Here is a 14,122-nt window from a genome sequence, read left to right as displayed (position 1 = left end):
AAACACTGCAAAATGTTTTAATATAATGGGGCCAGTACTGTTTTTTGGCCCATCTTTACCTAATACTCCTATACGTGAAGAAACTCTACCCGTCTGAAGTGCTGCATAGTCTGGCTTTCATAAAAATGTCCTGTTTAAAGGAGCAATGCACAGAAATCAATGGAGGCTAAAGCCACTACTGTTGCCAAGTACCTACAACCCAACTTCAAAAATGCCTAAATATTTATCTAAATGGTTCATTTCTGTACATGGAACAGGCTTGGCTCCGTTACTTTATATACTTTACGTCAGTGGTTCTCCACATGGGGTCCAGGGGGGGTAAAGATACCAGGATGAAACCATGAAAAAAACAGTTATGAATTAGTCTTTAGGTAAAAGAAACCTTTTTAAGGGTTTTTATCAATGAAACAATAAAAACTGATGATACATTTTGTACAGCAATGTATCACTTTTTCTTTTTTGTTGGTCTTGTGAGGGTTCAGCTTTTACATGTAGTGGGTGCGCCAATGAAAAATGGTTGGGAAACACTGATTTCCATTACATGACATTATTTACTACAGGGGTTTGATTCCTGTGTCGGACATCCCAGTCATTAAACTCTTAGTGATGATACTCTCTGACCACTGTGGTAAGCAGTGTCTTGTTCAGTATCAGCTAAACTTGCCTGGATCTGCACCATAGTTCAAGGTACCAGGTATGATCCCTAATGATTTTTTTTTTTACATAAGTGAAGTCAAGATTTGGGAAAACTATTTTTTCCTCAACATTGTGAATGCATGAATATGGGATGTTATTCCTCATCCTATGTAATTTTCAACAAACTCAAGCAAGGCATCATCATATTATAACCAACACAATGTTAGATGGATTAGACTATGGTTGAACAATTTTAAAAATATGTAGTTTTGACTCATACTACACATTATTTTATTGCAGGGAATGAGCTTTTTTATATCATTCTTGTTTTAATAAGAAAAATACATATAAAAATAAAGAAAGGAGGATTTTTTTGCAAACTATTTCAGAAAAAAGTTGACACGAATGTTGGCATGATATGAAGAACATAGCATCTCTGCTGCAAAAAAACTGTATCAAACTGCGATTTTGACTCACATTTCAGGTCAAACAAATGTTGCACCCTCTGAAATTTGAAAATTGCACTAGGCCACACTGCAATTTGATCTAAATTTTGATTTAATTGCCCAGCCTGTGATGATTCGGTGTAGTTCTGTTGTTTGTTGCTCTGTTAGTGTGAGACAGGGGGAAGCTGACTCTGCTGCAGCAGCTGATTAGGCACACCTGTGGTCACTCAACTAATCAAGCTCCCTTGAAAGGCCAGGGGCCTCATTTATAAACGCTGCGTACGCACAAAAGAAAGCGTTGTAAGCAACGTTTGGGATTTATAAAAAACAAACTTGACAGGAAAATGTGCGCACCTCCACAGCAGCTCTGACCCTGCCGTACGCACAAAATCTGGATAAACGGGAAACTGACCTCAACAGCAGAAGAATGAAATTAAAGACTAATGTGAAATTGATACATTTGTGTGAAATAATCAAATATGACACATTTCACAGCACATATCATATATGAAGGATATACTTGCAAAAACGAAGAAAGAGGACAAATTTACATTGATGCCCGAGGGAGTGAATGAATGCACGCACGCGCGCCCACGCACATAGCCTATTCTATTGAATCAATCATGTTCTGTCATTGTGAAACAAACCCTTCATGTTTTTATGACATCCATTCACATAAACAATAAGGCGGACAGTAACCATGCTCCCAAAATGTGCCATACAAATTAAGTTGTACATTAATAATAACTGTAACTAAAATGACATGATCAATGACATGATTGCTTCTGGTGCATTTGGTGCATCCGTGTCCCCCTCCGCCTCCATCCCCACACCGCTCAGGAGGGATTCTCCAGTGATCCCCGCCAGCTTTTCGTCTACGGGGGTGAGCTCCGATGTGCCCTTTCCCCCACCTGTGACACAGACGCTCTTTCTATGGAGAGCGATGCGTCTTTTCGCCTCCACTCTTATGTCGGATCATTTCTTTTTTACTTCAGCCACAGTGCGACCCTCTGAGGCAACGTTATTTACAGCATCAGCCACACACGTCATCTCACCTATTAATCCCGCGACCTCACATTGAGTGAAATTTCTTTTTTTCGCTCGTTTTCCATCTTGATCCATCGTGAAACTAATATCATTGAATATTCATCACCTGACCTTTTATAGACACCATATAGGCGGGGCAAAGCGTTCCCTCAGTGTGACAGTGTGTTCAGTGTGTTCCCAAGTGCTACAACTTTAGAGTTGATTGTGATTTCTAAATAGAAACAGGCATAGGACGTGCGTGCGCACTCTGTTATAAATCTGAAAGTTTTTGTGCGCATGCATTTCCTGTGTTTCCGGCATACGCCACCTGTAGTGATATTTCCTACGCACAGTTTTATAAATGAGGCCCCAGATCTGAAGTCAACCACACTGCCAGGTAATTCTGTCTAGTATGGTAGAGCTCTACACCCTTTGTGTCCATTGTTTTTGAGAAGTTTTGAACCGTTTTTGGATCTTTGCTTACCTTTGTTTCATCTGTTATGCTCAGGTCTCCAGTGTGCCAAGCTGCTGCTCCAGTCTTGAAGATTTTTGCCTCGCCAGCCTGAACCCTGTCTCCACAGCCTGCTTTGCTTTTGGTTTTTGTAATAAACTTTTGTTCAAGATATCTGCCTGTCTTCACCTCTGCTCTGGGGTTCAGTGTGAGTAAACTCAACACAGCCCTAGTTGAAATGAGTTGAGCTGGTACCACATAAGTCTGGACCAAAGAGGGGGGACCATCTCACTGCCATGCCTCAAATAACAACACAAACAAAGGCCTGTGTAAGTGAGGCTGTGATGTCACATAAATAACAGACACACGCTGTGAGGCTGTCAGGTTAAAGCTTGTCCAGACAAACGGTGGCCTTCAAAAGACAACATGCAGACACTCTGGGTCCCCCGTATGATGACACCATAAATTTTAAGACAGACCAGGCTCTGAGGATCGAGTTAACAATAATACCTCTAAAGCTCAATTTTTCTGCTTCTACCTCATCTCTTCGTGCCTCTGTCCGGTGTCAAAACATATCCAATAACTCGTCTGAACCCAGGTCCTCTGCTGGACAAACAGACGGTTAGTCAGGCAGATCTCCAGGAGACGGGTTAGTTACTTGACCAGATCGGTAAGAAATAGGTCACCTCCATTAGAAGACTGATAGTCGAAACAGTCTGGAGACAGGCAGACACTTTTCAGATGTTATTTTCCACCAAATATGAAAAAAGACAGCTTCAGGAAGGATCTTTAGAGTTAGCATTTACATGTAGATTCAACTCATAAAGAAACAGACGTATGTAAATCAAAGTGACAGACTGAAACAGACAGAAAGTTCAGACTTCTGGTGTTTTTAAGTTGCCAGGGCAGATGTGAGGTCAGGTGTCCAGACCAGGTGGCAGAGATTTTCTCTGTAGTTTATCACATCTCACCTCCCTCACAGATGGTTTAAACTTCTAACAGTGCCAGTGACTTCTCAGTTAATAAGCTTTCATTCTTATGTTGCAGAAATTAGTTTATACTTTACTGTTGTATGTATCTTCCTGATTATCTACCCAACTACCTAACTCGATCTAATCCAGTGAAACTGCTTGCTAGCTGTCTCATGGTTTTGTTTTTCATCCTTTAAGAATCAGGTCATAAATAATATCCCAAAATGAGGTCACAGAAAACCCATCCTTAGTTAATTAGACTCAGACATATTGAGCTGCAGATGACCAGATAGTATTGAGAGTCACACATGGAGCATATGCACACAAAACAAGCGTGACAGCATCCACAGCCTTCAGCGTGCTCTGACATCTGCAGAGGGGAGAGAAAGCACTTCATCTCAATCTGCTCCACCTGATTAACTTCACTGACACGACACAGAGGCTGAGTCACACGTCACACTCGGGATGTCACACACTTGATTTGGCTGCAGCCACCACGCCGCCACGTTTCATCAGCCTGAGTCACGGCCCACTCTGTGACCCAAAAAAACAGAGCAGGATCTGGATGCAGAACCTCGTGTTGAGTGAGAGAGACTTAATGAAAATCAAAGACAAGAGAGGCAGAAGAGGAGGAGGAGGTGAGGAAACAGCAGACCTCCTCCCAGTGACTTCCTCTGCTCTGAATCGATAGAGGAGACCTGGCAGAGGAGCTTCACTGACTCACACTCTGTTGATAGAAGCTGGAGACGTTTCAGAGGGGGGACGGAGATGCCAAAAACTTAGTCAGGCAGGAAAAGAAAAGCAAGTGCATGAAGTGATGATACAAAGCCAGGAGCTCACTTAAACAAGTGCTTTAATCACTTGTTGATGAGCTGAGAGACTGTTTTATTGTCTGAGTGTTCACTGGAGGTCCCTTCATATAGCAATACATTATCAATATAGCTATAAAACACCAAAATACAGGGAGAACTTTGCCAAAATACTGGAACAAAATATCATCTCAATGCATCCGCAACCAACAGAAAGTCACCAAGTGCACTTTTTAAAGAACAGCTAGTTTTGACAGAATCAGATTCCACAGCATTTATTTTGTAAATCATACCATTTGCCTTGAAAGTAAGTTCTGGAGTAAAAACACATAATTGCCTTCCAACAAACTGTCAGAAGTATAGATAAAACTCTGCAGCCTTCAGATAATTCTGCATTTACTTTTTCAAAACCAGCAGCAGCAATAAAAAGTTCAAATAAAAAGCACTAAAACTGGGCAAAATCAACACATAGACCATATTATTATACAGCAGTAAAAGTGCCCATCCTATTTTATCTAACACTCTTGTGATTTTCCAGGAGCAGTGCTGTTGTAAATATAAGTAGTCCTCACTGGTGGACCCCCCACAAAGCCCTAATCTTTAAAAACACAGAAAAATCCCCTCTAAGATGCTCCTATGGTATATAAAGCCTGATAAAATGCCCTCTCACTTGACAAAATGTGACAAAGTGCCCTCCAGGGGGCCCTTCCAATGAAATATAGGAGATAAGGTGCCTTCTAAGGTGCATTTTTAGTGGACTTAAAATGGCAAAGTGCCTTCCAGGGCGCTCTTGCAGTGGACAAGAAGTGATGAAGTGCACCCTAGAGGCCCTTACAGTGGACTTAAAGTGACAAAGAGCCCCCAAGAAGAACCTTCCAGTGCCCTTAATATGATAAAGTTCCCCAGGGTGTCCTCCTAATGGATTTAACATGATAAACTGCCCTTCATGGTAAGGCATGGTCCAGGGCAGTGGTTCCCAAACTTTAGCTTTAGTGCCCCCCCACTCATATCTTAGAAAAGCTAAGCCCCCCTCCATGGCCCGTCAATTTTAATTGTTTTCATTAACAAAATCCCAACACAAAAAAACTTTAGATTCTCAAGTTTAAAAAGTCGTTAATTATGTGGGAAAAAAAGTATTACTTTAAAAGCTGTATATGTATGTGAACCGAAACATTGAATTTTGAGACTATAAAGTCAAAAACCATTGTTATTAGTTTGGTTTTGTGTTAATCTATTACTTTTCACTGTTGTAAATTTATGATTTTAAAAACTGCCCATTTTTAGTTTCTTCTGTCAAAATTGAGACTGTTTGAACTTGGAAATGTCAGTTTTTTTCTTGTAAATGTCTGACTTTTTCAACTCTGAAATTCTGAGAAATTTTGACCTTTTACGCACAAAAATTGATAGATTCTTTTCATTTTTCATCTTTAAGGTTGGCCCTAATACATTATGTTTCTTATTATGGTTTAAATATATATATACATCTAATTTTGACCACCTCAGAGCAGACAGGGTCCCTGGACCTCAGGTTGGGAACCACTGGCCTTGGGTGTGCTTCCTAGTGGGCTAAACGTGATAAAGTGCCTTTCAGGGTGCCCTCCAAGTGAACAAAACAACATAGTATACCCCAGGATATCCTTCTGGAATGAACAGGTATAATTAAAAAAAAGTTAAACTGCCTCTTTTATTATTCAGGCTCCTGCCCCTCAAACATCCAGTTTCCGCCACTGGTATTATTAATGTGTAGGAAAAGAGTTTGCAATACAAAAAGTCTTAATTATTTAAAACAAAAATGCCTAAAGTTTCTTAGTACACAGTGGCTGTTGTGAGGCCCTTCTCTGTTTAACTTAAAGCACTTAAAAAGTAAAGGCTTCATAGTTTTTTTAATTAAATAAGGTATAGAACAACTACAATACATGACCAAGCTACAGTGAATAAGTCTACGCAGCCCTGTTAAATCCCAGTTTTGAGATGGCACCAAACTGGCAGGGCAGCATCATACTTTGAGTTGTTTTTCTTCAGGTGGGACTGGGGTTTTAGTGAAGGTGGAGGAAATTATGAAGAGTTCCGAATACCTGTCAGTTCTGCACAAAACCTTCAGGTATCAGAAAGCTAAGATGAAGAGGGTTTCACCTTTCAGTGTGACAGTAACCCACAGCATACAAATGAATGGTTTCACCAGAAGAAGATTAAAGTTTTGGCCTAGCCATAGCCCAGACTTGAATCCTGCTGAAAATATGTGGGGTGACCTGCAGAGAACTGTTCAAAGAGTTTTGTCTTCACAATTTGAAAGATTTTGAGCACTTTTGAGAGAGAGCGGGCCAACTTTGCCATTTGAGAAAGGTTACACTGATAGACTCCTACCTTAAAAAACTACATGCTGGAATACAATCAAAGATGCTGAACAAAGTAAAGGGATGTGCATATTTATGCAGCCAGGTTTTTGTTGTTTTTTATTACTCTTCCTGAAAGAATGTGATTGTTTTTTTAATTCACTTGTATGTTGTAAGTTACAGTAAATGTGGAGAAGGTTCTAAAAGGAAAAATCTTAGCCTCATTTCTTCCATAAAAAAAATAGCTTTTGTAGACTTTTTAAATCTACCACTGACTCATAAACAGCAAGTCAACATATCTCACTGTTTTAACATCTCAAGGTAAGGTGCAACCTCTAGAAAAGTGCCCCCAAAAGCATGGGTCAGGGCCGCTGGTGGGCCCCAGAGGTACTATAAGTAGGCTGCAAGAGATCATTTACAATAACTAACAACCAGAGAAATTAAATAACATTAAAATCACACTTCAAATGTTCATAAAATAATTGTTTCTGTTATCATCTTAAGTATTTTGCAGTATTTTAGGCAACAAAAACAACCATGTGTTTTAACTTGTGTCACCTTTTTCTAATTTATTTTGCCTGATGTACACAAGCAGTGTCACGGTTTATTTGGTGCTGTATAACCTGTTGATACTCCATTTATCATTCTATTATGCTGCTGGCTTCTCATCTTTAAGAATTTACCAGTGTCTTTGGAGACATTCTTGCAAAGAGTTTGCTGGGTCACAGTGTACTTTAGAAATATTAGAAGTAAATACAAATCTGGATTTAACTGAGTCAGTCATGATGTGGAGTTGGGTAGTTTGACTGTCAGCAAATCTGTCTGAACTGAAGAAGACTTTTTGAGGCGAGGCAAAATGTTTTCAAGAACCACAATCAGGTCCCGTGACAGATCTGGATAACCATGGCCTGGATGAATGAGGATCTACACAGATATTAGAAAGGAGCATTTTTGTGATTTTACAGATGCCTGATTTAAAAGAAATACATATGGTAGTGCAGTATCGGTTATGTATCTGAAAGTAAGGCATTTGCATTGAAATTCCCTGTTTATGAAACAAAAATATGAAAAATTTGAGTCTCATGTCAGAGCTGTACATAGGTTTTGGCGGCCCCAGGAGAATTTAAGCTCTCAAACTGGGCCACAGCATACTGGAGTTGGGGAAAGGCTGCTCTAGAAACAGACAATATCACACAACAGGCTATCACCTCTTCTGCCATGATTTAATCACATTTATTGGATGCATTTCTAAAGTAGAGTAACCCACAATTACATGGATTTGATATTCTATGTAGACATTCTTTGCTCTTGTAGGCTTGAAGACATGGTGGGGCTTCTTTTAAAGGACTGAACCCACCATTCTTGGTCTATGAATCTCTTTTAAGATGATTTTATTCTCAGCCTTAATTTTTGTATAAGTTTTGATCTTCTCCCTACATTTAATGCACACTTTTACCTGTGACCTAAGGCCCAGGTAGTTGTTTACTTTTGACTATTGGTGCAACTGCGCATGTTCAGAAAGATGTTAGTAGAAATTAAAAAGAATAAAAATGTATTTCATCAAGCAAAACTACAGACATATTTCTTGATAGTTAAAGTTCATTCACTGTTGTCGCTGATTGTCAGACTTATTTCACACAGAAACAGGCTGTCAGAGCACTTGTTGCAGTAATAGCCTACTTTATCACACCGGCTAAGGCTGTTTGAAAGAAAAGATTCCTCTCCAATGCTTGAACTTAAGCGAATTTTTGCGAATAAAACCTGAATTGCCCAAATGCGCATTTAAGCTCATTAAGTCGATAGCAGACAAACACATTTTATAAAAGCAAAGCTAAAAAGACAGCTCGTGCTTAAAGCCTTTATAGGGTGAGCTCAGGTTAGCTAGTTTTTGCAGGAGTGCATGTAGCATCTGCAGTATCTTTAGGGACAGAGGTAAAACTGCAGTTATCGACAACGGTATTTTAAAATGCCACACAAACGCTGTAAACACACACGTTTGTCAAAAAAAATCCACAGCAACATTTATCCCACAAGTCTTTGTCCCTCACATGAACTGCCACAAACCCAGCTTCAGTCGCTTTCGTCTGGTTTTATTCATTGAAAGTTTTCTTTACTCACCTTACCAGCCGAGAACTCCAGGATGAATCTGTCCTCTTATCGCAGAGAGAGACGCCAACTTTCCAAAAAAGACCAAACGAAGACGAATAAACGGTGTTTTAGTTTAACGGTTCATCCCAGCTGCAGACATGTGGAAACGTCAACACTTAGAAAAATCTTCAGCGGTGTAAACATTCAGAAGAGAAAACAGAGAGAGAAAGAGAGCAGTCGCATCTGACGGGGGAGGGTCCTGAAGTGAAGCCAAAGAAAGTGGAAAAAGAGTGACAGAGAGGAGGCTGAGGAGGAGGAGGAGGAGAAAAAGAAGAAGGGATGAAGCAGAGAGGAGAATCAGGGAGGTCAAGGAGAAGGTAGAGGTAGTGTTGTTTTGTCTTCATGGGGCCTGAAACCTTGATGTCTAAGTTTATGTTTTCTGGCAGGAATTTTGGGGGATAAATGGTCCAGTGGGATAATACATGATGGAAAACTCAGGAAAGGACTCTTACAGGTGGAAAAATATGGTTTATTAGACAGTAGATAGATAGATAGATAGATAGATAGATAGATAGAGTAGTGAAAAGTTCTACACTTGATGCCTAAGCTTATTTAAAAAAAAAACCTGGCCTTCAAAACAGGATTAAAAAATGTAAAAAAAAAAAAAAAAAATAGAAAAGGTAGGAGGTAAAAATGAGTAAACAGTCTGCAGTCAGGAAAAAAAGCTTGTCCTCCATGGAAACATTCCTGCACAGCCAGTGTCACTTAAGTAGCTCTAATAGCCGCTAACAGAGCTACATCGATAACAGAGCTATGCCGCTAACATAGCTAAAGCTAACCTTGCAAAGCAGATGGATATGCCCATTTCCTTGTTTCTCACTGGTGAATCCATCTTGCAAAGCTCCCATCTGAACCGTTTAGGCACGGTTAGAAAGTGACAGGACCAATCGGTACTTTCAGTTGCTCTGATTGGCCCGTAGAGACGTGACAGACAGAATGTTCACCCAACCATACTCCGAGTTTTTTTCAAAGCCTCTGCCTTTTCTCAAACATTTCCTATTGAAGCTTTCCCAGATGGATGTGGGAAACAAATCCATCTGACATGTCAGGTTAAGCTAAAGCTAGGAATAGTGTTTGAATCTGTAATTGTGTATAGTGTTTTGAATGTTATCTGTAAATGTATAACTATGTCTGGGCCCCATTTAAAAGCTCTACATAGCTTCTCAGGAGTCCCTTTGAACAAATGAGTTTTTTAATGAAGTATCATGATGGATTGTATTGTATTTTAATGATTTGTTAATAAACTGATAGATTGATAAAGCTAGGATCACAGTTCAGCTATGTAAGCTACATATCTACGTTATCTGTGTAGCTAGTGAGCAGTGGCTAATAAGCTAATGCTCATGTTGTCAAAGCTAACTTAGCTACAGATAACAGAGCTACGTAGACAACAGATCTATATAGCTAACATAGCTAAAGCTAAGGAAACTAACTTTTTTCCTAATGGCAAAATCGCCAATATTCAGAATGGTGTTTTTACAAATAAATATTTTATCAGAAAGTAAAATTGGAGTTACTTCAGCCAGTGCTCTCACTGCTTTGTCTGACTTACATAGAGGTAGTCTGTACTTAAATTCAGGTAGCCTATCTTACAACTTTCTTGCATTAACATTTGTGCCTACCTTTTCTGCACCAGCTTTAGCAATAAAATAGATATGTCTACAATACCTGAACTATTGCCTGAATAACCTGAACTTACCAAGTTCGCCGTGTTTTGGCACAGCAGGTCAAAAGAGTGTAACTGAACATTTGACACATGACAGTGAATGAAACCCTGACTGAAAGCGGTTTATCCTGTCACTGCATTACTGAAATATAAATCTAGAGGAAAGTAATTGCATTCTTGGACCTCTTGCTGCTACTACTTGCAGCTTTTGCAAGTGTGGCCTCCTTGTGCATCTCTGTAGCACAGTGATCATCAACTGGAGGCCTGGGGGCCACATCAGGCCCCCAGTGGCTTCCCATCTGGCCCTCGATGGATAATTAAATTCAGAAAATTTGTGAAGGAAAAAATATGGCATACTATTGTTTAACTTTAAAAAAGAAAGTTTGAGGAAAACCTTCAGTTGAGCGACTTTTCAAACAAGAAGCAAATAGGTATTGTATTTCTGTAATTTTGCACAGTCAAATAATACTTGCTGTCTTGATTAAAGCTGCGTTAAAGGCACTTTGAGAGTGAAATTTTCCTTTTTGATAACCTACACAAAAGATCTGTTTCCTGCATGTGTATTTGACCAAGCAGGACACAGCTTATTAGAATCAAAGTCAGTGATAGACATCAAGAAGGCTCCAGAAATATGTAGCTAAAATTTTTCAATCGTCCCCTTGTGGCTGGCTTCAGTATAGGTGATAAGTATATTGCCTCACTATTTAAAGCTAAAAGTTCCATTCATTTTTAAAAGTAATGATATTTTTACAAGAATATGTCAATTCAACCAAATTATTGATTTTAGTTTAATTTATTTAAAAGCCCGGCCCCCACTGTGTCTGTCAAGAAGAAGCTGGCCCTTGTGTGAATGGAGTTGATGACTCATGCTGTAGCAGAAAGCCTTTATTTAGTGGCCAGTGACTAGCTCAACCGTCATCTTCTTTGCTTGTTTTAGCTGCCAAGGCTTTCTTGTTTGTTGTTTTACTATCTTTACTCGTACACCACAACGCAAGTAAACAGTACCATCAATGAACAAAAAATGCTCCGGTGGGATTTTTGATGCTGTTTCTTGATGGATGTGATCAGCATGTGATGACAGAGGTGATCGCCGAGCAGTAAAGAGTCGTCTTGTGATTGCAGAGAAGTTGTGTCGATATATTGGATGAGGGGGGTCCTACTCGGAACAAACCAATTTAGTTTTGATCTAGAACTAGACTGCTGACAACCCTTGGTGGGTGTCAGATGATTAGGAACAGCTTACCAGGGAAAAAGTCTTTTAAATTCTCCACAGCAAATATTCACAGTGAGTGAGACTGTACATTTGACTATTATAATGAAGCCAGATGAGGTTGGGACACCAGATTTTACACAACCAGAAGTTACTTATGTGAGCTTTGACATATTCATTGAAAAACAGCACAATGACCAGAGTGACAGATGGAAAATATTTGGCTGTAAGGGGGAGAGCATGCTGGACTTTTCTTCTTGAAATCTGAGGCTGATTACCAAAGCTGTTTCCAGCTTGTTGCATTGGCTTCACATTAAAGAGACGGATACACCGACCTGCTTGTCTTCATCTGCACAAAGCAAATGATCTGCTGCTTGAGCAGGTCTGTGTTTTAGAGAGTGTAATCTTAACTTTATGGTCGCACCCTTAGTTTGAGAAGTAAAAACACTCAGAAGTCTGATTAATATCTACTGAATTTAATTTAAGTTGACCCAGAAGCTGTTTGAAGTGTTGATTCTCTGCCAAACCTCATTGATTTTAAGAAAAACACAACGCATAAGAATTATGATGGATTAGCCAAATGTGTGCAGACAGCTGATTCAGCTGTTTTGATTACTGAGCATCCAACTCTTCTTTCAACAAGATTTTGATTCTCTGCTTGTCAAAGTCACTCCTATTTAGCCACAAGGAGATCAGCAAGATCTAACAGCCATGCTGGGTGATAAATCTGGCTAATTATTCTGTTCTAGTTCATCCCAAAGTTAAAGACTGGGTTGAGGCTGAGGCTTTGTGAAAGAGATTTAAGATCTTCCACATCAAAATAGGGAATAATTCCTTTGAAATTTTAGAGACAGTGTCATGTTGGATCGGTACTGCTGCCGCAAAGGGGCAAACTTGAGTTTTAAAATGAATTTATGTACACCAGGACATGCCAAATAACTGGAATTAAGTGGTTAAGCCCATAAAACAACTTAAAAAGAAACCCTTGTTTCCTGTCTTTCACACATTCTTCTCACAGACAGCTGTGTATTAACCTCAGTGAGATATTTGTCTGTCAGTCAGCCTCTGCAGACAGCGGTCAGTGGATTTCCTCCAAAACAGTAGGCCAACCATGATAACCAGCCTGTGCAGGATGGGTGTTTGAGCCCCCCCCCCTGCTGTGTGTTGACACAGATAAACAACTCATGGATGGAGAGCTGCAGGAGTAACATCCTCACTGCCCGGAAACCAGAGCAGAGGGAAATAAAACCGTTTCCTGCAGGACACAACGGGGCTGACCAGCAGTCTGACTGAGGGGGATGACATCATTTTTTACTTTCTTTGTCCTTGAAAGTTCCTGGATATGACTTTTTTTCAAACACCTGAACAAACAGTATCCAAAAAAATCCAAACCATAATGGCAATGGAGTTCACTCACAGTTATATATGCAGATTGCATCAACAAATGATGTAAATAAAAAGGTGGAAGAGTGGACAGACAACACTTGAGAACAGCACAGAGCAAGTTTAATTTAACATTGTAGGGTCATTTGAGGGTAAATAATGACATTAAATCACAGATAACAATGCACATGCTAGATTTTAAATCTCTTCTTCTGTTCTTTTTAACTAGGCCTCATTCTGTTTTAAGTCTGACATATTTCTATCTGACAGGTAGTGAGCAGGGGGAGACCCTGGAGAGAGGAGTGCAGCCATAGATTTATTTTTGCCTTTGCAGTAAAGATCTTCTGATAACCTATAATTTACTGTGGCTTATTTAAGTCATTTTAGGACATTGTGTGTTTATGTAAACAGCATTATATGCTGTACCTGGGATAATGACGTAACCATATGCTGCTTTTTAAACATTTTCTGGAGTGAAATGCCGCCATCTGTTGGTGTTTTAAGGCTATAACCTCTGATCTGGTCTACACAAGCAATAGGGACAAGAGACAGGGCAAAATGTGCTCAATATTTCCTTGAGAATAAAGCAACATAGGAGATCAGATCAATGTATTCAGTTTTTAATGTGTTTCAGAGCACAGACAGCTGTCTGATTCTAGGGAATAGGTGTAGAAATTCATGTTGATGTTCATTAAAAAATCAGTTTTCTGCAGCTAACACCTACCACTTTCACCTTTATTTTCCCTAGCTAAGAAAACAAGAACGACATGGCCTTTTTTATTATTATATGACCTATTAGCCTACAGAAGAAACTTACACAGCTATTGTAATACAGTAAAAAAAAATACAGCTAATAGTCAAGAATCCTTTAAAAACATTCCTGGATCCAGACAGTGATTCGGATCAGTCCCAAAATCTAACCAGTTCTTCCTTATGCCATTTCTGACATTTCCCGAAAATTTCATGAAAATCCGTCCATGACTTTTTGAGTTATGCTGCTAACAAACAAACGAACAAACAAATGAACAAACAAACAAACCCAC

The 14,122-nt window shown here is 39.5% G+C and overlaps 1 protein-coding gene across 2 annotated transcripts in view; it reads right to left on the bottom strand.

Moving 5' to 3' along the window:
- The window catches only part of pear1 (platelet endothelial aggregation receptor 1), a 93,106-nt gene extending 84,074 nt beyond the window's left edge, over positions 1-9,032 (bottom strand). For both annotated transcript variants that reach the window (XM_041792959.1, XM_041792962.1), the window contains exon 1: positions 8,791-9,032. The gene's annotated coding sequence lies outside the window, so the exon portion shown is untranslated. The remainder of the gene's footprint in view (positions 1-8,790) is intronic.
- Positions 9,033-14,122: the final 5,090 nt, after the last annotated feature.

The sequence above is a fragment of the Cheilinus undulatus genome, linkage group 8 (assembly GCF_018320785.1).
Source record: "Cheilinus undulatus linkage group 8, ASM1832078v1, whole genome shotgun sequence".
NCBI lineage: Eukaryota > Metazoa > Chordata > Actinopteri > Labriformes > Labridae > Cheilinus > Cheilinus undulatus.
Note: the sequence above shows the minus strand (reverse complement) of the source record. Positions and strands in the feature narration are given on the sequence as shown.